This window comes from Octopus sinensis, linkage group LG16 (assembly GCF_006345805.1).
Source record: "Octopus sinensis linkage group LG16, ASM634580v1, whole genome shotgun sequence".
In the NCBI taxonomy this organism is placed as follows: domain Eukaryota; kingdom Metazoa; phylum Mollusca; class Cephalopoda; order Octopoda; family Octopodidae; genus Octopus; species Octopus sinensis.
Genome location: NC_043012.1, coordinates 11,062,112 through 11,089,386, shown reverse-complemented (window position 1 = coordinate 11,089,386; position 27,275 = coordinate 11,062,112).

Here is a 27,275-nt window from a genome sequence, read left to right as displayed (position 1 = left end):
AGGCTAGTGACGAGTGGCAAGACCATCGCGTGTGCAAATGGCGAAAATTGTTTTCCACTAGAGTTCCGGACCCCAAAGATGACAGTCAGTGGTCTTAGACTCCGGGCACAATCTGTGGGCTAACCCCATCGTCTTATGATGATACGGAGCAAATAGAGGCTGGTGAGGTGTGGCAAGACCATCGCGTGGTTAAGGGGCGAAAATTATTTCCCACTAGAGTTCCGGACCCCAAATTTGACAGTCAGTGGTCTTCGTCTCCGGGCAGAATCTGTAGGGCTAACCTCATCGTCTTATGATGATATGGAGCAAATAGAGGCTAGTGAGGAGTGGCAAAACCATCGCGTGGGCAAGGGGCGAAATTTTTTCCCACTAGAGTCCGGACCCAAAATTTGACAGTCAGTGGTTTTAGTCTCCGGGCACAATCTGTAGGGATAACCCCATCGTCTTACGATGTAATGGAGCAAATAGAGGCTGGTGAGGAGTGGCAAGACCATCGCGTGGGCAAGGGGCGAAAATTTTTTCCCATTAGAGTTTCGGACCCCAAAGTTGACAGTCAGTGGTCTTAGTCTTCGGACCCAATCTATAGGGAAAACCCCAACGTCTTATGATGATATGGAGCAAATAGAGGCTGGTGAGGTGTGACAAGACCATCGCGTCATTAAGGGGCGAAATTTATTGCCACTAGAGTTCCGGACACCAAGTTTTAGTCAGTGGTCTTAGTCTCCGGACACAATCTGTTGGGATAACCCCATCGTCTTACCAAGATATGGAGCAAATAGAGGCTGGTGATGTGTGGCATGACCATCGCTGGGCAACGGGCCAAATTTTTTCCCACTAGAGTTCCGGACCCCAAAGTTGACAGTCAGTGGTCTTTTTCTCCGGTCACAATCTGTATGAATAACCCCATCGTCTTACGATGATATGGAGCAAATAGAGGCTGGTGAGGTGTGGCAAGACCATCGCGTGGGCAAGGGGCGAATTTTTTTGGCGCTAATGTTCCGGACCCAAAGTTGACAGTCAGTGGTTTTAGTCTCCGGGTCAATCTGTAGGGCTAACCCCATCGTCTTATGATGATATAGAGCAAATAGAGGCTGGTGAGGTGTGGCAAGACCATCGCGTGGGCAAGGGGCGAAATTTTTTCCCACTAGAGTTCCGGACCGCAAAGTTCAGAGTCAATGGTCTTCGTCTCTGGGCACAATCTGTAGGGCTAACCTCATCGTCTTATGATGATATGGAGCAAATTGAGGCTAGTGAGGAGTGGCATGACCATCGCGTGGGCAAGGGGACAAATTTTTTTCCCACTACAGTTCCGGACCCCAAAGTTGACAGTCAGTGGTCTTAGTCTCCGGGCACAATCTGTAGGGATAACCCCATCGTCTTACGATGATATGGAGCAAGTAGAGGCTAGTTAGGAGTGGTAAGACCATCGCGTGGGCAAGGAGCGAAATTTTTTTCCCACTAGAGTTCCGGACCCCAAAGTTGAGAGTCAGTGGTCTCTGTCTCCTGGCACAATCTGTAGGGATAACCCCATCGTCTTACCAAGATATGGAGCAAATAGAGGCTAGTGAGGTGTGGCATTACCATCGCGTGGGCAACGGGCGAATTTTTTCCCACTAGAGTTCCGGACCCCAAATTTGACAGTCAGTGGTCTATGTCTCCGGCACAATCTGTAGGGATAACCCATCGTCTTACGATGATATGGAGCAAATAGAGGCTGGTGAGGTGTGGCAAGACAATCGCGTGGGCAAGGGGCGAAATTTTTTCCCACTAGAGTTCCGGACCCCAAATTTGACAGTCAGTGGTCTTAGTCTCCGGACACAATCTGTAGGGATAACTCCATCGTCTTACGAAGATATGGAGCAAATAGAGGCTGGTGAGGAGTGGCATGACCATCGCGTGGGCAAGGGGCGAAATTTTTTTCCCACTAGAGGTCCGGAGCCCTACGTTGACAGTCAGTTGTCTTAGGCTCCGGGCACAATCTGTAGGGATAACCCCATCGTCTTACGATGATATGGAGCAAATAGAGGCTAGTGAGGAGTGGCAAGACCATCGCGTGGGCAAGGGGCGAAATTTTTTTCGCACTAGAGTTCCGGACCCCAAAGTTGACAGTCAGTGGTCTTAGTCTCCGGGCACAATCTGTAGGGATAACCCCATCGTCTTATGATGATAGGAGCAAATAGAGGCTGGTGAGGTGTGGCAAGACCATCGCGTGTTTAAGGGGCGTAATTTTTTTCCCACTAGAGTTCCGGACCCCAAAGTTGACAGTCAGTGGTTTTAGTCTCCGGGCACAATCTGTAGGGCTAACCCCATCGTCTTATGATGATATGGAGCAAATAGAGGCAGGTGAGGTGTGGCAAGACCATCGCGTGGGCAAGGTGCGAAATTTTTTTCCCACTAGAGTTCCGGACCCCAAAGTTGACAGTCAGTGGTCTTAGTCTCCGGCACAATCTGTAGGGATAACCCATCGTCTTATGATGATATGGAGCAAATAGAGGCTGGTGAGGGTGGCAAGACCATCGCGTGGGCAAGGGGCAAAAATTTTTTCCCACTAGAGTTCCGGACCCCAAGTTGACATTCAGTGGTCTTAGTCTCCGGCACAATCTGTAGGGCTAACCCCATCGTCTTATGATATGGAGCAAATAGAGGCTGGTGAGGTGTGGCAAGACCATCACTTGGGCAAGGGGCGAAATTTTTTCGCCACTAGAGTCCATACCCCAAATTTGACAGTCAGTGGTCTTAGTCTCCGGGCACAATCTGTAGGGATAACCCCATCGTCTTACGATGATATGGAGCAAGTAGAGAGGCTAGTAGGAGTGGCAAGACCATCGCGTGGGCAAGGAGCGAAATTTTTTCCCACTAGAGTTCCGGACCCAAAGTTGACAGTCAGTGGTCTCTGTCTCCTGGCACAATCTGTAGGGATAACCCCATCGTCTTACCAAGATATGGAGCAAATAGAGCTGTAGTGAGGTGTGGCATTACCATCGCGTGGGCAACGGGCGAAATTTTTTCCCACTAGAGTTCCGGACCCCAAAGTTGACAGTCAGTGGTCTTAGTCTCCGGGCACAATCTGTAGGGATAACCCCATCGTCTTACGATGATATGGAGCAAATAGAGGCTGGTGAGGAGTGGCAAGACCATCGCGTGGGCAAGGGGCGAAATTTTTTCCCACTAGAGTTCCGGACCCCAAAGTTGACATTCAGTGGTCTTAGTCTCCGGGCACAATCTGTAGGGCTAACCCCATCGTCTTATGATGATATGGAGCAAATAGAGGTAGTGAGGAGTGGCAAGACCATCGCGTGGGCAAGGGGCCAAATTTTTTTGCCACTACAGTTCCGGACCCCAAAGTTGACAGTCAGTGGTCTTAGTCTCCGGGCACAATCTGTAGGGCTAATCCCATCGTCTTATGATGATATGGAGCAAATAGAGGCTGGTGAGGTGTGGCAAGACCATCGCGTGGTTTTAGGGCGAAATTTTTTTCCCAGTAGAGTTCCGGACCCCAAAGTTGACAGTCACTGGTCTATTCTCCGGACACAATCTGTAGGGATAACCCATCGTCTTACCAAGATATGGAGCAAATAGAGGCTGGTGAGGAGTGGCATGACCATCGCCTAGGCAACGGCCGAAATTTTTTTCGCACTAGTGTTCCGGACCCCAAAGTGGACAGTCAGTGGTCTTATTCTCCGGTCACAATCTGTAGGATAACCCCCATTCTTACGATGATATGGAGCAAATAGAGGCTGGTGAGGAGTGGCAAGACTATCGCGTGGGCAAGGGGCGAAATTTTTTCGCACTAGAGTTCCGGACCCCAAAGTTGACAGTCTGTGGTCTTAGTCTCGGGCACAATCTGTAGGGCTATCCCCATCGTCTTATGATGATATGGAGCAAATAGAGGCTGGTAAGGTGTGGCAAGACCATCGCGTGGCAAGGGGCGAAATTTTTTCCCACTAGAGTTCCGGACCCCAAATTTGACAGTCAGTGGTCTTAGTCTCCGGACACAATCTGTAGGGATAACCCATCGTCTTACGAAGATATGGAGCAAATAGAGGCTGGTGAGGAGTGGCATGACCATCGCGTGGGCAAGAGGCGAAATTTTTTCGCACTAGAGTTCCGGACCCCAAATTTGACATTCAGTGGTTTTGTCTCCGGGCACAATCTGTGGGGCTAACCCCATCGTCTTATGATGATATGGAGCAAATAGAGGCTAGTGAGGAGTGGCAAGACCATCGCGTGGGCAGGGGCCAAATTTTTTCCCACTACAGTTCCGGACCCCAAAGTTGACAGTCAGTGGTTTAGTCTCGGACACAATCTGTAGGTAGGGAACCCATCGTCTTACCAAGATATGGAGCAAATAGAGGCTGGTGAGGAGTGGCATGACCATAGCGTGGGCAACGGCGCGAATTTTTTCCCACTAGAGTTCCGGACCCCAAAGTTGACAGTCAGTGGTTCTGTCTCCGGGCACAATCTGTAGGGATAACCCCATCGTCTTACGATGATATGGAGCAAATAGTGGCTAGTGAGGAGTGGCAAGACCATCGCGTGGTCAAGGGGCGAAATTTTTTCCCACTAGAGTTCCGGACCCTAAATTTACAGTCAGTTATTTTAGTCTCCGGGCACAATCTGTAGGGATAACCCCATCGTCTTACGATGATATGGAGCAAATAGAGGCTGGTGAGGAGTGGCAAGACCATCGCGTGGGCAAGGGGCGAAATTTTTTCCCACTAGAGTTCCGGACCCCAAATTTGACAGTCAGTGGTCTTCTTCTCCGGTTACAATCTGTAGGGATAACCACATCGTCTAACGATGATATGGAGTAAATAGAGGCTGGTGATGAGTGGGAAGACCATCGCGTGGGCAAGGGGCGAAATTTTTTCCCACTAGAGTTCCGGACCCCAAATTTGACAGTCAGTGGTCTTAGTCTCCGGGCACAATCTGTAGGGATAACCTCATCGTCTTACGATGATATGGAGCAAATAGAGGCTGGTGAGGAGTGGCAAGACCATCGCGTGGGCAAGGGGCGAAATTTTTTTCGGACTAGAGTTCCGGACCCCAAATTTGACAGTCAGTGGTCTTAGTCTCCGGGCACAATCTGTAGGGATAACCCCATCGTCTTACGATGATATGGAGCAAATAGAGGCTAGTGAGGAGTGGCAAGTCCATCGCGTGGGCAAGGAGCGAAATTTTTTTCCCACTAGAGTTCTGGACCCCAAAGTTGACAGTCAGTGGTCTCTGTCACCTGGCACAATCTGTAGGGATAACCCCATCGTCTTACCAAGATATGGAGCAAATAGAGGCTAGTGAGGTGTGGCATGACCATCGCGTGGGCAACGGGCAAAATTTTTTTCCCACTAGAGTTCCGGACCCCAAATTTGACAATCAGTGGTCTATGACTCCGGGCACAATCTGTAGGGATAACCCCATCGTCTTATGATGATATGGAGCAAAGAGAGGCTGGTGAGGTGTGGCAAGACAATCGCGTGGGCAAGGGGCGAAATTTTTTTCGCACTAGAGTTCCGGACCCCAAATTTGACATTCAGTGGTTTTAGTCTCCGGGCACAATCTGTGGGGCTAACCCCATCGTCTTATGATGATATGGAGCAAATAGAGGCTAGTGAGGAGTGGCAAGACCTTCGCGTGGGCAAGGGGCCAACTTTTTTCCCACTACAGTTCCGGACCCCAAGTTGACAGTCAGTGGTCTTAGTCTCCGGGCACAATCTGTAGGGCTAATCCCATCGTCTTATGATGATATGAAGCAAGTAGTGTCTGGTGAGGTGTGGCAAGACCATCGCGTGGTTTAGGGGCGAAATTTTTTACCACTAGTGTTCCGGACCCCAAATTTGACAGTCACTGGTCTTATTCTCCGGACACAATCTCTAGGGATAACCCCATCGTCTTACCAAGATATGGAGCAAATAGAGGCTGGTGACGAGTGGCATGACCATCGCCTAGGCAACGGCCGAAATTTTTTTCCCTCTAGTGTTCCGGACCCCAAAGTGGACAGTCAGTGGTCTTATTCTCCGGTCACAATCTGTAGGGATAAACCCCATCTTCTTACGATGATATGGAGCAAATAGAGGCTGGTGAGGAGTGGCAAGTCTATCGCGTGGGCAAGGGGCGAAATTTTTTTCGCACTAGAGTTCAGGACCCCAAAGTTGACATTCAGTGGTCTTAGTCTCCGGGCACAATCTGTAGGGCTATCCCCATCGTCTTATGATGATATGGAGCAAATAGAGGCTGGTAAGGTGTGGCAAGACCATCGCGTGGGCAAGGGGCGGAGTTTTTTTCCCACTAGAGTTCCGGACCCCAAATTTGACAGTCAGTGGTCTTAGTCTCCGGACACAATCTGTAGGGATAACTCCATCGTCTTACGAAGATATGGAGCAAATAGAGGCTGGTGAGGAGTGGCATGACCATCGCGTGGGCAAGGGGCGAAATTTTTTTCGCACTAGAGTTCCGGAGCCCTAATTTGACAGTCAGTGGTCTTAGGCTCCGGGCACAATCTGTAGGGATAACCCCATCGTCTTACGATGATATGGAGCAAATAGAGGCTAGTGAGGAGTGGCAAGACCATCGCGTGGGGAAGGGGCGAAATTTTTTCCCACTAGAGTTCCGGACTCCAAAGTTGACAGTCAGTGGACTTAGTCTCCGGGAACAATCTGTAGGGCTAACCCTATCGTCTTACGGTGATATGGAGCAAATAGTGGCTAGTGAGGAGTGGCAAGACCATCGCGTGGTCAAGGGGCGAAATTTTTTCCCACTAGAGTTCCGGACCCGAAAATTTTACAGTCAGTTATTTTAGTCTCCGGGCACAATCTGTAGGGATAACCCTATCGTCTTATGATGATATGGAGCAAATAGAGGCTGGTGAGGTGTGGCAAGACCATCGCGTGGGCAAGGGGCGAAATTTTTTTCCCACTAGAGTTCCGGACCCCAAAGTTGACATTCAGTGGTCTTAGTCTCCGGCACAATCTGTGGGGCTAACCCCATCGTCTTATGATGATATGGAGCAAATAGAGGCTGGTGAGGTGTGGCAAGACCATCGCGTGGGCAAGGGGCGAAAGTTTTTTCCCACTAGAGTTCCGGACCCCAAATTTGACAGTCAGTCGTCTTAGTCTCCGGACTCAATCTGTAGGGATAACCCCATCGTCTTACCAAGATATGGAGCAAATAGAGGCTGGTGAGGAGTGGCATGACCATAGCGTGGGCAACGGGCGAAATTTTTTCCCACTAGAGTTCCGGACCCCAAAGTTGACAGTCAGTGGTCTCTGTCTCCGGGCACAATCTGTAGGGATAACCCCATCGTCTTACGATGATATGGAGCAAATAGTGGCTAGTGAGGAGTGGCAAGACCATCGCGTGGTGAAGGGGCGAAATTTTTTCCCACTAGAGTTCCGGACCAAAATTTTGCAGTCAGTTATTTTAGTCTCCGGGCACAATCTGTAGGGATAACCCCATCGTCTTACGATGATATGGAGCAAATAGAGGCTGGTGAGGAGTGGCAAGACCATCGCGTGGGCAAGGGGCGCAATTTTTTTGCCACTAGAGTTCCAGACCCCAAAGTTGACAGTCAGTGGTCTTAGTCTCCGGGCACAATCTGTGGGGCTAACCACATCGTCTTATGATGATACGGAGCAAATAGAGGCTGGTGAGGTGTGGCAAGACCATCGCGTGGGCAAGGGGCGAAATTTTTTTCCCACTAGAGTTCCGTACCCCAAAGTAGACAGTCAGTGGTCTTAGGCTCCGGGCACAATCTGTAGGGATAACCCCATCGTCTTACGATGATATGGAGCAAATAGAGGCTAGTGAGGAGTGGCAAGACCATCGCGTGGGCAAGGGGCGAAATTTTTTCCCACTAGAGTTCCGGACCCCAAATTTGACAGTCAGTGGTCTATGTCTCCGGGCACAATCTGTAGGGATAACCCCATCGTCTTACGATGATATGGAGCAAATAGAGGGTGGTGAGGTGTGGCAAGACAATCGCGTGGGCAAGGGGCGAAATTTTTTTCCCACTAGAGTTCCGGATCCCAAATTTGACATTCAGTGGTCTTATTCTCCGGGCCCAATCTGTGGGGCTAACCCCATCGTCTTATGATGATATGGAGCAAATAGAGGCTGGTGAGGTGTGGCAAGACCATCGCGTGGTCAAGGGGCGAAATTTTTTCCCACTAGAGTTCCGGACCCCAAATTTGACAGTCAGTTATTTTAGTCTCCGGGCACAATCTGTAGGGATAACCCCATCGTCTTACGATGATATGGAGCAAATAGAGGCTGGTGAGGAGTGGCAAGACCATCGCGTGGGCAAGGGGCGAAATTTTTTTCCACTAGAGTTCCGGACCCCAAAGTTGACAGTCAGTGGTCTTAGTCTCCGGCACAATCTGTAGGGCTAACCCCATCGTCTTATGATGATATGGAGCAAATAGAGGCTGGTGAGATGTGGCAAGAACATCGCGTGGGCAAGAGGCGAAATTTTTTTCCCACTAGAGTTCCGGACCCCAAAGTTGACAGTCAGTGGTCTTAGTCTTCGGGCACAATCTTTAGGGATAACCCCATCGTCTTACGATGATATGGAGCAAATAGAGGCTAGTGAGGAGTGGCAAGACCATCGCGTGGGCAAGGGGCGAAATTTTTTTCCCACTAGAGTTCCGGACCCCAAATTTGACAGTCAGTGGTCTATGTCTCCGGGCACAATCTGTAGGGATAACCCCATCGTCTTACGATGATATGGAGCAAATAGAGGCTGGTGAGGAGTAGCAAGACCATCGCGTGGGCAAGGGGCGAAATTTTTTTGCCGCTAATGTTCCGGATCCCAAAGTTTACATTCAGTGGTTTTAGTCTCCGGGCACAATCTGTAGAGCTAACCCCATCGCCTTATGATGATATGGAGCAAATAGGGGCTGGTGAGGTGTGGCAAGACCATCGCGTGGGCAAGGGGCGAAATTTTTTGCCACTAGAGTTCCGGACCCCAAAGTTGACAGTCAGTTGTCTTCGTCTCTGGGCACAATCTGTAGGGCAAACCTCATCGTCTTATGATGATATGGAGCAAATAGAGGCTAGTGAGGAGTGGCAAGACCATCGCGTGGGCAAGGGGCCAAATTTTTTTCGTACTACAGTTCCGGACCCCAAAGTTGACAGTCAGTGGTCTTAGTCTCCGGGCACAATCTCTAGGGCTAATCCATCGTCTTATGATGATATGGAGCAAGTAGAGGCTGGTGAGGTTGGCAAGACCATCGCGTGGTTTTAGGGGCGAAATTTTTTCCCACTAAAGTGCTGGACCACAAAGTTGACAGTCACTGTTCTTATTCCCCGGACACAGTCTCTAGGGATAACCCCATCGTCTTACCAAGATATGGAGCAAATAGAGGCTAGTGAGGAGTGGCAAGACCATCGCGTGGGCAAGTGGCGAAATTTTTTCCCACTAGTGTTCCGGACCCCAAATTGGACAGTCAGTGGTCTTATTCTCCGGTCACAATCTGTAGGGATAACCCCCATCTTCTTACGATGATATGGAGCAAATAGAGGCTTGTGAGGAGTGGCAAGTCTATCGCGTGGGTAAGAGGCGAATTTTTTTCCCACTAGAGTTCCGGAGCACTAAATTGACAGTCAGTGGTCTTAGGCTCCGGGCACAATCTGTAGGGATAACCCCATCGTCTTACGATGATATGGAGCAAATAGAGGCTAGTGAGGAGTGGCAAGACCATCGCGTGGGGAGGGGCGAAATTTTTTCCCACTAGAGTTCCGGACCCCAAAGTTGACAGTCAGTGGTCTTAGTCTCCGGCACAATCTGTAGGGCTAACCCCATCGTCTTATGATGATATGGAGCAAATAGAGGCTGGTGAGGTGTGGCAAGGCCATCGCGTGGGCAAGGGCGAAATTTTTTTCCCTCTAGAGTTCCGGACCCCAAAGTTGACAGTCAGTCGTCTTAGTCTTCGGGCACAATCTGTAGGGATAACACCATCGTCTTACCAAGATATGGAGCAAATAGAGGATGGTGAGGAGTGGCAAGACCATCGCGTGGGCAAGGGGCGAAATTTTTTTCGCACTAGAGTTCCGGACCCCAAAGTTGACAGTCAGTGGTCTATGTCTCCGGGCACAATCTGTAGGGATAACCCCATCGTCTAACGATGATATGGAGCAAATAGAGGATGGTGAGGAGTAGCAAGACCATCGCGTGGGCAAGGGGCGAAATTTTTTTGCCGCTAATGTTCCGGATCCCAAAGTTGACATTCAGTGGTCTTAGTCTCCGGGCACAATCTGTAGGGCTAACCCCATCGTCTTATGATGATATGGAGCAAATAGAGGCTAGTGAGGAGTGGCAAGACCATCGCGTGGGCAAGGGGCCAAATTTTTTTCCCACTACAGGTCCGGACCCCAAAGTTGACATTCAGTGGTCTTTGTCTCCGGGCACAATCTCTAGGGCTAATCCCATCGTCTTATGATGATATGGAGCAAGTAGAGGCTGGTGAGGTGTGGCAAGACCATCGCGTGGTTTTAGGGGCGAAATTTTTTTCTCACTAAATTTCTGGACCCCAAAGTTGACAGTCACTGGTCTTATTCTCCGGACACAAACTCTAGGGATAACCCCATCGTCTTACCAAGATATGGAGCAAATAGAGGCTGGTGAGGAGTGGCATGACCATCGCCTAGGCAACGGCCGAAATTTTTTTGCCACTAGTGTTCCGGACCCCAAAGTGGACAGTCAGTGGTCTTATTCTCCGGTCACAATCTGTAGGGATAACCCCCATCTTCTTACGATGATATGGAGCAAATAGAGGCTGGTGAGGAGTGGCAAGTCTATCGCGTGGGCAAGGGGCGAAATTTTTTTCGCACTAGAGTTCCGGGCCCCAAAGTTGACATTCAGTGGTCTTAGTCTCCGGGCACAATCTGTAGGGCTATCCCTATCGTCTTATGATGATATGGAGCAAATAGAGGCTGGTAAGGTGTGGCAAGACCATCGCGTGGGCAAGGGGTCAAATTTTTTGCCACTAGAGTTCCGGACCCCAAATTTGACAGTCAGTCGTCTTAGTCTCCGGACGCAATCTGTAGGGATAACCCCATCGTCTTACCTAGATATGGAGCAAATAGAGGCTGGTGAGGATTGGCATGACCATCGCGTGGGCAACGGCCGAAATTTTTTTCCCACTAGAGTTCCGGAGCCCAAAGTTGACAGTCAGTGGTCTATGTCTCCGGACACAATCTGTAGGGATAACCCCATCGTCTTACGATGATATGGAGCAAATAGAGGATGGTGAGGAGTAGCAAGACCATCGCGTGGGCAAGGGGCCAAATTTTTTTCGCGGTAATGTTCCGGATCCCAAAGTTGACAGTCATTGGTCTTAGTCTCCGGGCACAATCTGTAGGGCTAACCCCATCGTCTTATGATGATATGGAGCAAATAGAGGCTGGTGAGGTGTGGCAAGACCATCGCGTTGGCAAGGGCCGAAATTTTTTTCGGACTAGAGTTCCGGACCCCAAATTTGACAGTCCGTGGTCTTAGTCTCCGGACACAATCTTTAGGGATAACTCCATCGTCTTACGAAGATATGGAGCATATAGAGGCTGGTGAGGAGTGGCATGACCATCGCGTGGGCAAGAGGCGAAATTTTTTTCGCACTGGAGTTCCGGAACCCTAAGTTGACAGTCAGTGGTCTTAGGCTCCGGGCACAATCTGTAGTGATAACCCCATCGTCTTACGATGATATGGAGCAAATAGAGGGGAGTGAGGAGTGGCAAGACCATCGCTCGGGCAAGGGGCGAAATTTTTTTCCCACTAGAGTTCCGGACCCCAAAGTTGACAGTAAGTGGTCTTAGTATCCGGACGCAATCTGTAGGGATAACCCCATCGTCTTACCAAGATATGGAGCAAATAGAGGCTGGTGAGGAGTGGCATGACCATCGCGTGGGCAACGGGCGAAATTCTTTTCCCATTATAGTTCCGGACCCCAAAGTTGACAGTCAGTGGTCTATGTCTCCGGGCACAATCTGTAGGGATAACCCCACCGTCTTACGATGATATGGAGCAAATAGTGGCTAGTGAGGAGTGGCAAGACCATCGCGTGGTCAAGGGGCGAAATTTTTTCCCACTAGAGTTCCGGACCCCAAAATTTTACAGTCAGTGATTTTAGTCTCCGGGCACAATCTGTAGGGATAACCCCCATCTTCTTACGATGATATGGAGCAAATAGAGGCTGGTGAGGAGTGGCAAGTCTATCGCGTGGGCAAGGGGCGAAATTTTTTTCGCACTAGAGTTCCGGACCCCAAAGTTGACAGTCAGTGGTCTATGTCTCCGGGCACAATCTGTAGGGCTATCCCCATCGTCTTATGATGATATGGAGCAAATAGAGGCTGGTAAGGTGTGGCAAGACCATCGCGTGGGCAAGGGGCGAAATTTTTTTCCCACTAGAGTTCCGGACCCCAAATTTCACAGTCAGTGGTCTTAGTCTCCGGACACAATCTGTAGGGATAACTCCATCGTCTTACGAAGATATGGAGCAAATAGAGGCTGGTGAGGAGTGGCATGACCATCGCGTGGGCAAGAGGCGAAATTTTTTTCCCACTAGAGTTCCGGAGCCCTAAGTTGACATTCAGTGGTCTTAGGCTCCGGGCAAAATCTGTAGGGATAACCCCATCGTCTTACGATGATATGGAGCAAATAGAGGCTAGTGAGGAGTGGCAAGACCATCGCGTGGGGAAGGGGCGAAATTTTTTTCCCACTAGAGTTCCGGACCCCAATTTTGACAGTCAGTGGTCTTAGTCTCCGGGAACAATCTGTAGGGCTAACCCCATCGTCTTATGATGATATGGAGCAAATAGAGGCTGGTGAGGTGTGGCAAGACCATCGCGTGGTTAAGGGGCGAAATTTTTTTCCCACTAGAGTTCCGGACCCCAAAGTTGACAGTCAGTGGTCTTAGTCTCCGGACACAATCTGTAGGGATAACCCCATCGTCTTACCAAGATATGGAGCAAATAGAGGCTGGTGAGGAGTGGCATGACCATCGCGTGGGCAACGGGCGAAATTTTTTCCCACTAGAGTTCCGGACCCCAAAGTTGACAGTCAGTGGTCTATGTCTCCGGGCACAATCTGTAGGGATAACCCCATCGTTTTACGATGATATGGAGCAAATAGAGGATGGTGAGGAGTAGCAAGACCATCGCGTGGTCAAGGGGCGAAATTTTTTTCCCGCTAATGTTCCGGATCCCAAAGTTGACAGTCAGTGGTCTTTGTCTCCGGGCACAATCTGTAGGGCTAACCCCATCGTCTTATGATGATATGGAGCAAATAGAGGCTGGTGAGGTGTGGCAAGACCATCGCGTGGGCAAGGGGCGAAATTTTTTTCCCACTAGAGTTCCGGACCCCAAATTTGACAGTCAGTGGTCTTAGTCTCCGGACACAATCTGTAGGGATAACTCCATCGTCTTACGAAGATATGGAGCAAATAGAGGCTGGTGAGGAGTGGCATGACCATCGCGTGGGCAAGAGGCGAAATTTTTTTGCCACTAGAGTTCCGGAGCCCTAAGTTGACAGTCAGTGGTCTTAGGCTCCGTGCACAATCTGTAGGGATAACCCCATCGTCTTACGATGATATGGAGCAAATAGCGGGGAGTGAGGAGTGGCAAGACCATCGCTCGGGCAAGGGGCGAAACTTTTTTCGCACTAGAGTCCCGGACCCCAAAGTTGCCATTCAGTGGTCTTAGTCTCCGGGCACAATCTGTAGGGCTATCCCCATCGTCTTATGATGATATGGAGCAAATAGAGGCTGGTAAGGTGTGGCAAGACCATCGCGTGGGCAAGGGGCGAAATTTTTTTCCCACTAGAGTTCCGGACCCCAAATTTCACAGTCAGTGGTCCTAGTCTCCAGACACAATCTGTAGGGATAAGTCCATCGTCTTACGAAGATATGGAGCAAATAGAGGCTGGTGAGGAGTGGCATGACCATCGCGTGGGCAAGAGGCGAAATTTTTTTCCTACTAGAGTTCCGGAGCCCTAAGTTGACAGTCAGTGGTCTTAGGCTCCGGGCAAAATCTGTAGGCATAACCCCATCGTCTTACGATGATATGGAGCAAATAGAGGCTGGTGAGGAGTGGCAAGACCATCGCGTGGGCAAGGGGCGAAATTTTTTTCCCACTAGAGTTCCGGACCCCAATTTTGACAGTCAGTGGTCTTAGTCTCCGGGAACAATCTGTAGGGCTAACCCCATCGTCTTATGATGATATGGAGCAAATAGAGGCTGGTGAGGTGTGGCAAGACCATCGCGTGGTTAAGGGGCGAAATTTTTTCCCACTAGAGTTCCGGACCCCAAAGTTGACAGTCAGTCGTCTTAGTCTCCGGACACAATCTGTAGGGATAACCCCATCGTCTTACCAAGATATGGAGCAAATAGAGGCTGGTGAGGAGTGGCATGACCATCGCGTGGGCAACGAGCGAAATTTTTTCCCACTAGAGTTCCGGACCCCAAAGTTGACAGTCAGTGGTCTATGTCTCCGGGCACAATCTGTAGGGATAACCCCATCGTTTTACGATGATATGGAGCAAATAGAGGATGGTGAGGAGTAGCAAGACCATCGCGTGGTCAAGCGGCGGAATTTTTTTGCCGCTAATGTTCCGGATCCCAAAGTTGACAGTCAGTGGTCTTAGTCTCCGGGCACAATCTGTAGGGCTAACCCCATCGTCTTATGATGATATGGAGCAAATAGAGGCTGGTGACGTGTGGCAAGACCATCGCGTGGGCAAGGGGCGAAATTTTTTTCCCACTAGAGTTCCGGACCCCAAATTTGACAGTCAGTGGTCTTAGTCTCCGGACACAATCTGTAGGGATAACTCCATCGTCTTACGAAGATATGGAGCAAATAGAGGCTGGTGAGGAGTGGCATGACCATCGCGTGGGCAAGGGGCGAAATTTTTTTGCCACTAGAGTTCCGGAGCCCTAAGTTGACAGTCAGTGGTCTTTGGCTCCGTGCACAATCTGTAGGGATAACCCCATCGTCTTACGATGATATGGAGCAAATAGAGGGGAGTGAGGAGTGGCAAGACCATCGCTCGGGCAAGGGGCGAAATTTTTTTGCCACTAGAGTTCCGGACCCCAAAGTTGACAGTAAGTGGTCTTAGTATCCGGACGCAATCTGTAGGGATAACCCCTTCGTCTTACCAAGATATGGAGCAAATAGAGGCTGGTGAGGAGTGGCATGACCATCGCGTGGGCAACGGGCGAAATTTTTTTCCCACTATAGTTCCGGACCCCAAAGTTGACAGTCAGTGGTCTATGTCTCCGGGCACAATCTGTAGGGATAACCCCATCGTCTTACGATGATATGGAGCAAATAGTGGCTAGTGAGGAGTGGCAAGACCATCGCGTTGTCAAGGGGCGAAATTTTTTCCCACTAGAGTTCCGGACCCCAAAATTTTACAGTCAGTGATTTTAGTCTCCGGGCCCAATCTGTAGGGATAACCCCATCGTCTTACGATGATATGGAGCAAATAGAGGCTGGTGAGGAGTGGCAAGACCATCGCTGGGCAAGGGGCGAAATTTTTTCCCACTAGAGTTCCGGACCCCAAATTTGACAGTCAGTGGTCTTAGTCTCCGGGCACAATCTGTAGGGCTAACCCCATCGTCTTATGATGATATGGAGCAAATAGAGGCAGGTGAGGTGTGGCAAGACCATCGCGTGGGCAAGGGGTGAAATTTTTTTCCCACTAGAGTTCCGGACCCCAAATTTGACAGTCAGTGGTCTTAGTCTCCGGGCACAATCTGTAGGGATAACCCCATCGTCTTATGATGATATGGAGCAAATAGAGGCTGGTGAGGTGTGGAAGACCATCGCGTGTGCAAGGGGCGAAATTTTTTTGGCAGTTGAGTTCCGGACCCCAAATTTGACATTCAGTGGTCTTAGTCTCCGGGCACAATCTGTGGGGCTAACCCCATCGTCTTATGATGATATGGAGCAAATACAGGCTGGTGAGGTGTGGCAAGACCATCGCGTGGGCAAGGGGCGAAATTTTTTTCCCACTTGAGTTCCGGACCCCAAATTTAACAGTCGGTGGTCTTAGTCTCCGGACGCAATCTGTAGGGATAACCCCATCGTCTTACCAAGATATGGAGCAAATAGAGGCTGGTGAGGAGTGGCATGACCATAGCGTGGGCAACGGGTGAAATTTTTTTCCCACTAGAGTTCCGGACCCCAAAGTTGACAGTCAGTGGTCTCTGTCTCCGGGCACAATCTGTAGGGATAACCCCATCGTCTTACGATGATATGGAGCAAATAGTGGCTAGTGAGGAGTGGCAAGACCATCGCGTGGTCAAGGGGCGAAATTTTTTCCCACTAGAGTTTCCGGACCCCAAAATTTTACAATCAGTTATTTTAGTCTCCGGGCACAATCTGTAGGGATAACCCCATCGTCTTACGATGATATGGATCAAATAGAGGCTGGTGAGGAGTGGCAAGACCATCGCGTGGGCAAGGGGCGCAATTTTTTTCCCACTAGAGTTCCGGACCCCAAAGTTGACAGTCAGTGGTCTTAGTCTCCGGGCACAATCTGTAGGGATAACCCCATCGTCTTATGATGATATGGAGCAAATAGAGGCTGGTGAGGTGTGGCAAGACCATCGCGTGGGCAAGGGGCGAAATTTTTTCCCACTAGAGTTCCGGACCGCAAATTTGACAGTCAGTGGTCTTAGTCTCCGGGCACAATCTGTAGGGATAACCCCATCGTCTTACGATGATATGGAGCAAATAGAGGCTAGTGAGGAGTGGCAAGACCACCGCGTGGGCAAGGGGCGAAATTTTTTTCCCACTAGAGTTCCGGACCCCAAAATTTGACAGTCAGTGGTTTTAGTCTCCGGGCACAATCTGTAGGGATAACCCCATCGTCTTACGATGATATGGAGCAAATAGAGGCTGGTGAGGTGTGGCAAGACCATCGCGTGTGCAAGGGGCGAAATTTTTTTCCTACTCGAGTTCCGGACCCCAAAGTTGACAGTCAGTGGTCTTATTCTCCGGTTACAATCTGTAGGAATAACCCCATCGTCTTACGATGATATGGAGTAAATAGAGGCTGGTGATGAGTGGGAAGACCATCGCGTAGGCAAGGGGCGAAATTTTTTCCCACTAGAGTTCCGGACCCCAAAGTTGACAGTCAGTGGTCTTAGTCTCCGGGCACAATCTGTAGGGATAACCTCATCGTCTTACGATGATATGGAGCAAATAGAGGCTGGTGAGGAGTGGCAAGACCATCGCGTGGGCAAGGGGCGAAATTTTTTTCGCACTAGAGTTCCGGACCCCAAATTTGACAGTCAGTGGTCTTAGTCTCCGGGCACAATCTTTAGGGATAACCCCATCGTCTTACGATGATATGGAGCAAATAGAGGCTAGTGAGGAGTGGCAAGACCATCGCGTGGGCAAGGGGCGAAATCTTTTTTCCCCCTAGAGTTCCGGACCCCAAAGTTGACAGTCAGTGGTCTTAGTCTCCGGGCACAATCTGTAGGGATAACCCCATCGTCTTACGATGATATGGAGCAAATAGGGGCTGGTGAGGAGTGGCAAGACCATCGCGTGGGCAAGGGGCAAAATTTTTTTTGAAATAGAGTTCCGGACCCCAGCAATGAACTTATTTGCATACAGTCAATCAGAGCTCACCTTGACCTTGTTGTCACATTAACAAACACACTCTACCAAGTAGACTCAAGATGAAGAACGGTCGCCAAGTTATGCCTGATTTAGGAGACAAGTAATTAGATGTTATCGGGGTTTTGTTAGAGCCCCATATAGTAAAGATGTGGATAGGAAAAATGTGGGTAGATTGTGATGTGCTAGCCACCCTCTCCCTTTACTGTTTTAGAAAGTAAACAACAACACAATTAACTACGCAGAGGCAGCCAAGGTTGAAACAAGAACAAGATCAGGCGGTGAGGAGCTGGCAGAATCGTCAGCACTCTGGACAAAATGCTTAGCATTATTTCGCCCATCGCTACGTTCTGAGTTCAAATTCCGCCAAGGTCAACTTTGCCTTTTATCCTTTCAGGGTCGATAAAAATAAGTACCAGTGAAACACTGGGGTCGTTATAATTGACTAGTCCCCATCCCACAAATTTGAGGCCTTGTGCCTCCAGTTGAAAGGATTATTAAAAGAGAAAAGGAGCATGGCCATTCCTTACCCAAGTGACCTTATCTTATCGCCCATCACTTGTTATGCACTCACGAATTAGTTTGATAGTTGAGCTCTGATTGGCTGTATGCAAATGAGTTCATAACTGGGGTCCGGAACTCTCGTGGGAAAAAATTTCGTGGGCGGGAGGACAGAAAATGATGAGAAATCAAGAAAACAAATTCGTTAAAAGAAAATACGTAAAAGAAAAGTATGAAGAAGACTCCGTTGGTGGGACTACATAGGGTTTGCAATCGTATTATTAAGCAACGTGACTCTGGTAATATTAAAACTGAGTGTACGGTGGAGAGCTGGCAGATTCGTTAGTACGCCGGACGAAATGTTCAGCGGCATTTCATCCGCCTTTATCTTCTGACTTCAAATTCTGTCGAGGCCGACTTTGCCATTCATCCTTTCGGGGTTGATAAAAAAAAGGTACCAGTTGAGCACTGAAGTCGATGTAACCGTCTTACTCCTTCTCCGAAACTGCTGGCCTTATACTAAAATTTCAAACCAATATCAAAGCTGGGTGTTCTGAAATATAAAAGAGATGACGATACGAGGAGGATTCAGAGCGGATTCCTAGACACAAATGAAACATTGGGAGTGGTTGAAGAGCAGATCAAAGGTTTGGGAGACTGTAAAACAGGTATTCGCAAAGAACATCGGACCGTTTTGTATCCCACACAACCCAGAGAATGTCCCTAAGAGACTTTCGCTGCTCCTAATTCCAGTATGACAAGTGACACCTGTGGCACGCGAACAGAGCCATGTGGTTCTCTGACCCATTCTACGTGATCCTCTCACCTGTGTACAAGAGTGGAAGTCTAATTTCTTGTGTTTTATATTTATTTACTTGTATTTCTGTAAATTTGTCGTCTTTCTACCACATACATACATACATACATACATACATACATACATACATACATACATACATACATACATACATACATACATACATAATACATACATACATACATACATACATACATACATACATACATACGTGTGTGTGTGTGTGTGTTAGAAGGTACCCAAGGCAAAAAGCGGTTATCCCTTTTGCATCGTACCTGACGGAAGATGCAAATGGGTCTGAAAGACAGACTCGTTATTCCGGTAGTAACGTCACTCCGACCAAACATACCATTTCTGTCTAAGAGAACAAAAAAAGAATCGCCATGACTAATCTCACAGCCCCCTGGGAGAAGAGATTTGACATTTCTCACCAACTGAGCGAAGCAAATTACTAAGGTTTGATTAATGAGGCTCAATGAATGGCACACAACTTCAATCTCCATTAGAATCGGCCCACGCTGTTCCTCAGCAACTTCATTTCACTATTTCCTGCAGAAGATTGGTTTGGAACCCCCCCAAAAAAAAAAACTAAAGAGAGTCACCAGAGAGAAAGCCATGACAGTCAAGACCAGCCCAAGACGGTCGCTGGTACAAGACACCAGATAGAGCTCTTTTCTGTAGATAATGGTTCATTCAGTTATTATTGTCCCACTCAGGCGAGGCTAAAGACCGAAGCGCTTGAGAACCTGAGATACTTTCTGAAAATACAAAAGGGTCCCCAACATTGGTATAACTTAAGTCCCCGTCAGGGAAAGAAAAAAACAGGTTTTCAGTAGCTTTAATTCCTGCAATTTCAGCACGAAAAAAATCATTGCTGATGTAGTTTTCGATGACTGAAATGATAATGGGGTCTCTTTTATCTTTTATCATTTTGCTAGCTTCAGTCACTTACACTGCAGCCATGCTGGTGCACCGCTTCGAAGAATTTTTAGTCGAACGAATCGACTCCAGCACTTATTTTATCGAACTCTTTTACCGAACCGCTAAGTTACGGGGAGGTAAGCATACCAACACTGGCTGTCGAGCAGAGGTGGACAAACACAGACACAAAGACACACACACATATACATATAAAAGATAGATAGATAGATAGATAGATAGATAGATAGATAGATAGATAGATAGATAGATAGATAGGTAGATAGATAGATAGATATAGATATGATCCTACATAAGTCGGGAGGGTCATGGTTGGAAAACCTTTTAGCAAATGTCCCTACTAAATGACTGAACTGGAGTTTTTAAAAAAAAACTGGTGAACGTGGAAGGTGTAGTCTTAGTAGTCCAAGGGAGGTAACTGCTATAAACTCTTTTTTTTTCCATTATAGACTTCATCAAAAATAGATTTAAAAAGAAAGAAAAAAAATCATTCAGAAATCCTCTGAGCACACAACCACGTTGTATTCCAGTTTTAAATGCTTAGTGTTCCGAGTTCAAACCCTGCCGAGGTCAACTTTGCTTTCGATAAAATAAGACAGCAGCCGACATACAATGGTTTGTTTATATTCCTGTAATATTCTTTCTATTGTAGGCACAAGGCCTGGAATTTGGTGGAGAGTAGGGGCTAGTCGATTACATCGACCTCAGTACTCAACTGGTAGTTATTTCAATCGACTCCCGAGAGGATGAAAGGCAAAGTTGACCTCAGCGGAATTTGAACTCAGGCGGCGAGCTGGCAGAAACGTTAGCACGCCGGGCGAAATGCTTAGCGGTATCTCGTCTGCCGTTACGTTCTGAGTTCAAATTCCGCCGAGGTCGACTTTGCCTTTCATCCTTTCGGGGTCGATAAATTAAGTACCAGTTACGCATTGGGGTCGATGTAATCGACTTAATCCGTTTGTCCTCTCTGTGCTTAGCCCCTTGTGGGTAGTAAAGAAATAGGAATTTGAACTCAGGAAGTAAAAACGGAAGAAATGCCACAAAGCATTTTGTCCGACATCCTAACGATTCTGCCAGCTTCGCCTCCTTTAATATTCTTGTAATATTAAACTCATTCGAACCTGCAGCGTTCTTAAACCAACATGAAGATGGAATTATAACAGACAACCAAGACGATTTTCCTTTGCAAACTATACAAAGAGTCTTGTAAAATGGTCATTTAGTCATTATATAAAACCATTTCGAAAGTGGCGGACGATAGAATAGAGACAAAATACCGTGTGGTAATTACTACATTAATAAGTAATGCTAATCGTATCCCACTTCTGCAACCTAACAAAATTCGGTCAACCTGCAAAAACTTCCCCAAATCACATTTTCCTATCTCAAAGGAAAGAAAACGTTTTTAAGTTTTAGTCTTTGATATACTATGCCTTAAAAAAGAAGAGAAGTTTACAGTTTGAATGGTCTTGATTCTACGTTTGCTTAGTGACCTGGGGTTAAAGAAAAGAATATGCACAGGAGGATTTGAACTCGGGACTGGAGGTTATCAAAGAGTCATCGTCACTTCGTTACCCACTGTACTATGAGGTCAGCCACTTGCTTCGTTATTTTCATTCAAATTTGTCAGAATTTTGTTTGAAGGGACAGCGATACAGGAATAAGTCGTTAGACAGAAAGAGCACAGTCAATTTGGTAAACCTCACCCCAACTTCCAACTGAATGCTCAACTTCTACATGCGCGTTGAAATCTGCTAAAGAAAGGAACCAAACCTTCCACAAATCACACTCTACTGTCTTGGGAAAATAAACATTAGACTGTACTTGCTCAACGTGAAGATCATGACAAGGATGTCTTTGACCAGAATGTGGTAGGATCAAGACTGGCCTACGGTTAAACAAAATAACGATACATAATTTTATTGGCCCCGAGAAAGTGACGGCGATGTTGACTCAGGTTGGATTTGAAAACAGAACCCAGAGGAAAATACATTACTATCACAAACTAATCAGTCCGGCGTTCAACCAGCTTAGTCATTTATTTATTCCCTTCACATTTACAATAAAGATTTGATCGAGGATAAAAACTGATTAAATTATCAACAGTATATCACTGGTACATAGGCTGCCAACTCACGAAAGACAAAAAAAAAATTAGTTGGCGTCAACACAGACTATAAAGGGACATAACTGAACATTGCACGGGACATAACTCCACATTGCTAGCCATTTAATCAACTCTCCCACCTTGCTCCAGCGATCTACCTGTGATCCAGGAACATAGTAATAATTTCTTACTTCATTATCATAAAGGCCTGAAATTTAGGGTTGATGGCAAAAATGTATAAAATAGACCGTAACACTGAACTTGGTTATTTCATGGACTACTGAAAGGATAAAAAATAAAGTCAACTTTGATAGGGTTCGAACTCAGAACGGAAGATTTGCATTGCAGAATAGTCTGAAATTCGATCATGTTTGTTGAAATTAAAGATATTTGTATTCTCATATTATCCATGGGACTATCAATCTTATGGTTTCCCACGCCGACGATCATATCTAAGACAGGTTTATCACGGTTTTGACCTTACCTTAATTACAAACAATACTTCGAAATAAAAAATCGTTCCTTTGCCTCTAAATAATTAACCTAATTGTGGTTGTAATGTATTATTGAAGAATCAGTGATTGTGACACTGGTATCTGTTTCATAAGTAACACAAAATTCTATTTTAAAAACTTCAAGTAACGTAAAATTCTACTTAGAACTTTTTTTAAGTAGCTTGCTTACCAACCACATGGTTCCGGGTTCAGTCCCACTGCGTAGCACCTTGGGTAAGTGTCTTCTACTATAGCCTCGAACTGACCAAAGCCTTGTGAGTGGACGTGGTAGACGGAAACTGAAAGAAGCCCGTCGTGTATATATATATATATATATATATATATATATTTATTATTATTATTATTATTATTATTATTATGTATGTGTGTGTATATCTTTGTGTGTCTGTGTTTGTCCCCACCAACATCGCTTGACAACCGATGCTGGTGTGTTTACGTCCCCGTAACATTAGCGGTTCGGCAAATAGAGACCGATAGAATAAGTACTAGGCTTACAAATAACAAGTCCTGGGGTTCATTTGCTCGACTAAAGGCGGTGCTCCAGCATGGCCACAGTCAAATGACTGAAACACGTAAAAGAGTAAAGAGTAGGATATTAAAACTATTTTTGTTGTGTCTAGGGAGAGTGATTACGTCAACATTAAAGTTAACATTTGCAAACGAAATACAAAAACGAAGTATTAAAACAAAGAATATATGCTTTTTGGGGGAGTCAATTTTAAATTTTTTCCTTTCCGGTCTCTAACAAAGTGACAAGGATCTTTTTATTTAACTCAAAACAGTTATAGGTGTCTATGGTTACCAGAACAGGCCCATTCTACCAGCGGCGAGCTTGTAGGAACGTTAGCACGCCGGGCGGAATGCTTAGCGGTATTGCGTCTGTCGTTGCGTTCTGAGTTCAAATTCCGCCGAGGTCGACTTTGCCTTTCATCCTTTCAGAGTCGATAAATTAAGTACCAGTTACGCACTGGGGTCGATGTAATCGACTTAATCCCTTTGTCTGTCCTTGTTTGTCCCCTCTATGTTTAGCCCCTTGTGGGTAATAAAGAAATAGGTATTTCGTCTGCCGTTACGTTCTAAGTTCAAATTCCGCCGAGGTCAACTTTGCCTTTCATCCTTTCGGGGTCGATAAATTAAGTACCAGTTACGCACTGTGGTCGATATAATCGACTTAATCCCTTTGTCTGTCCTTGTTTGTCCCCTCAGTGTGTAGCCCCTTGAGGGTAGTAAAGAAATAGGTATTTCGCCCGTCTTCACGTTCTGATTTCAAATTCCGCCGAGGTCGACTTTGCCTTTCATCCTTTCGGGGTCGATTAAATAAGTACCAGTTACGCACTGGGGTCGATGTAATCGACTTATCCTCTTTGTCTGTCCTTGTTTGCCCCCTCTATGTTTAGCCCCTTTTGGGCAATAAAGAAATAAGAATAGGTCCATGTGTGAGTATATGTGTGCATGTTATGTGTATGCGCGCGCGATTGTGTGTGTGTGTGTGTGTGTGTGTGTGTGTGCGCGTGTGTGTGTGTGTGTGTGTGTGTGTGTCTGTGTGTGTGTGTGTCCCATATGTAAATGTGACAATGTGAATATCTTAACCCAGAAACCTCAAATGGCGAATTTCTGAAATGTTTTACAAATTTTCACAGTTACACAATTCGATTGTATTTCGAAAATGTAAATCAGTTTATTTTGATCTTTCATAAATAACCCAAGTATTTTTAGGCTTCTTGTAGATTTATAGTTATGTAACCCCGTGAACCTATGACACCAGAAAGAAATAAAAGTCTACGCCTGGGTATAAGAGCTGTAATTTTCCCATCAGCTTTTCCATAGATGCTCTTCTTTTCCTTAATTTCACATCTACTAGACAGCTGATCTGTACCACTCGCCGCCTTAACCCTAAGAACGGTTTGTTTATATTCCTGTAATATTCTTTCTATTGTAGGCACAAGGCCTGGAATTTGGTGGAGAGTAGAGATTAGCCGATTACATCGACCTCGGTGCTCAGCTGGTAGTTATTTCAATCGACTCCCGAGAGGATGAAAGGCAAAGTTGACCTCAGCAGAATTTGAACTCAGGAAGTAAAAACGGAAGAAATACCTATTTCTTTACTATCCACAAGGGGCTAAACACAGAGGGGACAAACAAGGACAGACAAAGGGATTAAGTCGATTATATCGACCCAGTGCGTAACTGGTACTTATTCAATCGACCCCGAAAGGATGAAAGACAAAGTCGACCTCGGCGGAATTAGAACTCAGAACGTAACGGCAAACGAAATACCTATTTCTTTACTACCCATAAGGGGCTAAACACAGAGAGGACAAACAAGGACAGACAAAGGGATTAAGTCGATTACATCGACCCCAGTGTGTAACTGGTACTTATTTTATCGACTCCGACAGGATGAAAGGCAAAGTTGGCCTCGGCGGAATTTGAACTTAGAACGTAGCGGCAGACGAAATACCGCTAAGCATTTCGCCCAGCGTGCTAACGTTTCTGCCAGCTCGCTGCTTTACACATTACTCATATTAAAACTAAAATGGCTTACATATTACTGTTATTAAAACTAAAAATAGTTTTTATAAGGCCCCTGATTGTATGGATCTTTTCGGTTTGAATGGCAGTTTTTTCTAGCGGTGTCATATGAAATTGTCACCCATAATTCTGACCCTAGTATCGATTGCATTTCAATCTGTTTTAGGGTTAGGGGTGGGGGGAAGGGTATCTTTTTTCTTCACAAATGTAAATAAACCCAATCTGTTTCTTAAACGAGGGACATATTCATACGGCACAGAATGTTTTTTTTACCTCAATAGACGTCATTGATTGGTTGAAATTGCAGAAATTGAAGCAAAAAAAACAACAAATATCTTACAAACAATAGAATTTTCTCAATAAAGCAAAGAAAAAAAGATGTTTTTATTAATTTATTATATCAAAAAGCTAAGTCCTCCTGTTTTTTGTTCGCTGCACTGAGTGCAATGTCGTTACCGAATTTCATCCGCGAAGCGATTGAGGCCTTCTCAGCAACACAGTCACACCAGCAACGTATTTAATTAATTTCTTTAATTGACTTTTTTTTACCTATTATCTTTTTCTTGTTTCAGTCATTAGATGCGGCCATGCTGGGGCAACGCCTTGAAGAATTTCAGTCGAACTTAACAACGCCCTGTACTTATTCTTTTTGTAAAGCCTGGTACTTATTCTATTGGCCCCTTTTGCTGAGCTGCCAAGGGACGTGGAAAACAAACACACACACACACTTATATATCTACATACGATGGGCTTCTTTCAGTTTCTGTCTACCAAATGCAGTCACAAAGCTTTGGTCAGTCCGAGGCTATAGGTGACGACACTTGCCATGCAAGGTGCCATGTAGTGGGACTGAACTTAGAACTATGTAGCAGGGAAGCAAGCTTCTTACCACACAGCCACGCCTATTTTAGAGCTACATTTTAGAACCAAATTTCAAGATCGCAGTTTAATTGGTCAGGTTAGCATTTAATAAGGAAAGACATTTTAATTTAGTTAGCTTATTAATTAGGGTCAATTATAATTAATTAGTGTTTAATTAGTTAAAGACGATATTTCCATCTAAATGTTTTATTGGTTTCAAATTTTAGCACAAGGCCAGCAATTTCGGGGAGAGGATAAGTCGATTATATCGACCCCCCAGTGCTCAGCTGGTACTTATTTTATTGACCCCGAAAGGACGAAAGATGAAGTCGACCTCGGCGAAATTTGAACTCAGAACGTAAAGATGGACGAAATGCTGCTAAGCATTATGCCCGGCGTGCTAACGATTCTGCCAGTTCGCCGCCTTATCTTAATGTTTTATTATGAACAGTTTTCAGTTCATAACAAGATACAATCAAAAGTGAGGAAATATCCGAGGAATAATCATGGGAACTCCAAAAGCTCCAATCACCCTGACCACAGAGCAAGGTACCCGCTCTTAGCTGCCCTCCTCAAAATTTAGAAGCGCATGCGCAGAACAGGTCGTTCACCACTTTCATCCATCTTTCAACAAATTTGCTGCAAGACAGCATTTCCTTTTCTGCCCTTATTTTCCATTTCAAGTATAAATTGAGAAGGTCTGAGATCTTGGGGGGATCTTTTGTTTGGCTGCATCAGTGAAAATTTTAAAATTTGATGTATTGATGTAATTTTCCACGCTGAATCTCGGAAGATAATCACGTTTTCCAGAAAAAAATAAATTTTAAACAGTTACAGAAGTATAACATTTGATCATTTTTACCCAGTTAGAAAACAGGATTTGGTGGAATTCCGCTTTACGCACGCCATATAACCCCCCATGGATCTTTTCGGTTTGAACGGCAGTTTTTAAAAATAATTTCCACGTAACAAAACACTTTTAAACTTCGTATACTGGTAGAATGTGTTTATAAAACATCTTTTTCTCTTGGCTTTATTGAGAAAATTCTATAGTTTGTACGATATTTGTTTTTTTTCTTCAATTTCTGCATTTCAACCAATCAATGACGTCTATTGAGGTGAAAACATTCTGTGCCGTATGAATATGTCCCTCGTTTAAGAAACAGATTGGGTTTATTTACATTTCTGAAGAAAAAAAAATACCCTTCTCCCCACCCCTAATACAGATTGAAATGCAATAGATCGATACTAGGGTCATAATTATGGGTGACAATTTCATATGACATCACTAGAAAAAACTGCCGTTCAAACCGAAAAGATCCCCACCCCCACCCCATAACTTATTTTTAGGAATTTTCAGAAACTTTTTACGAATTTGTATTCTACAGAC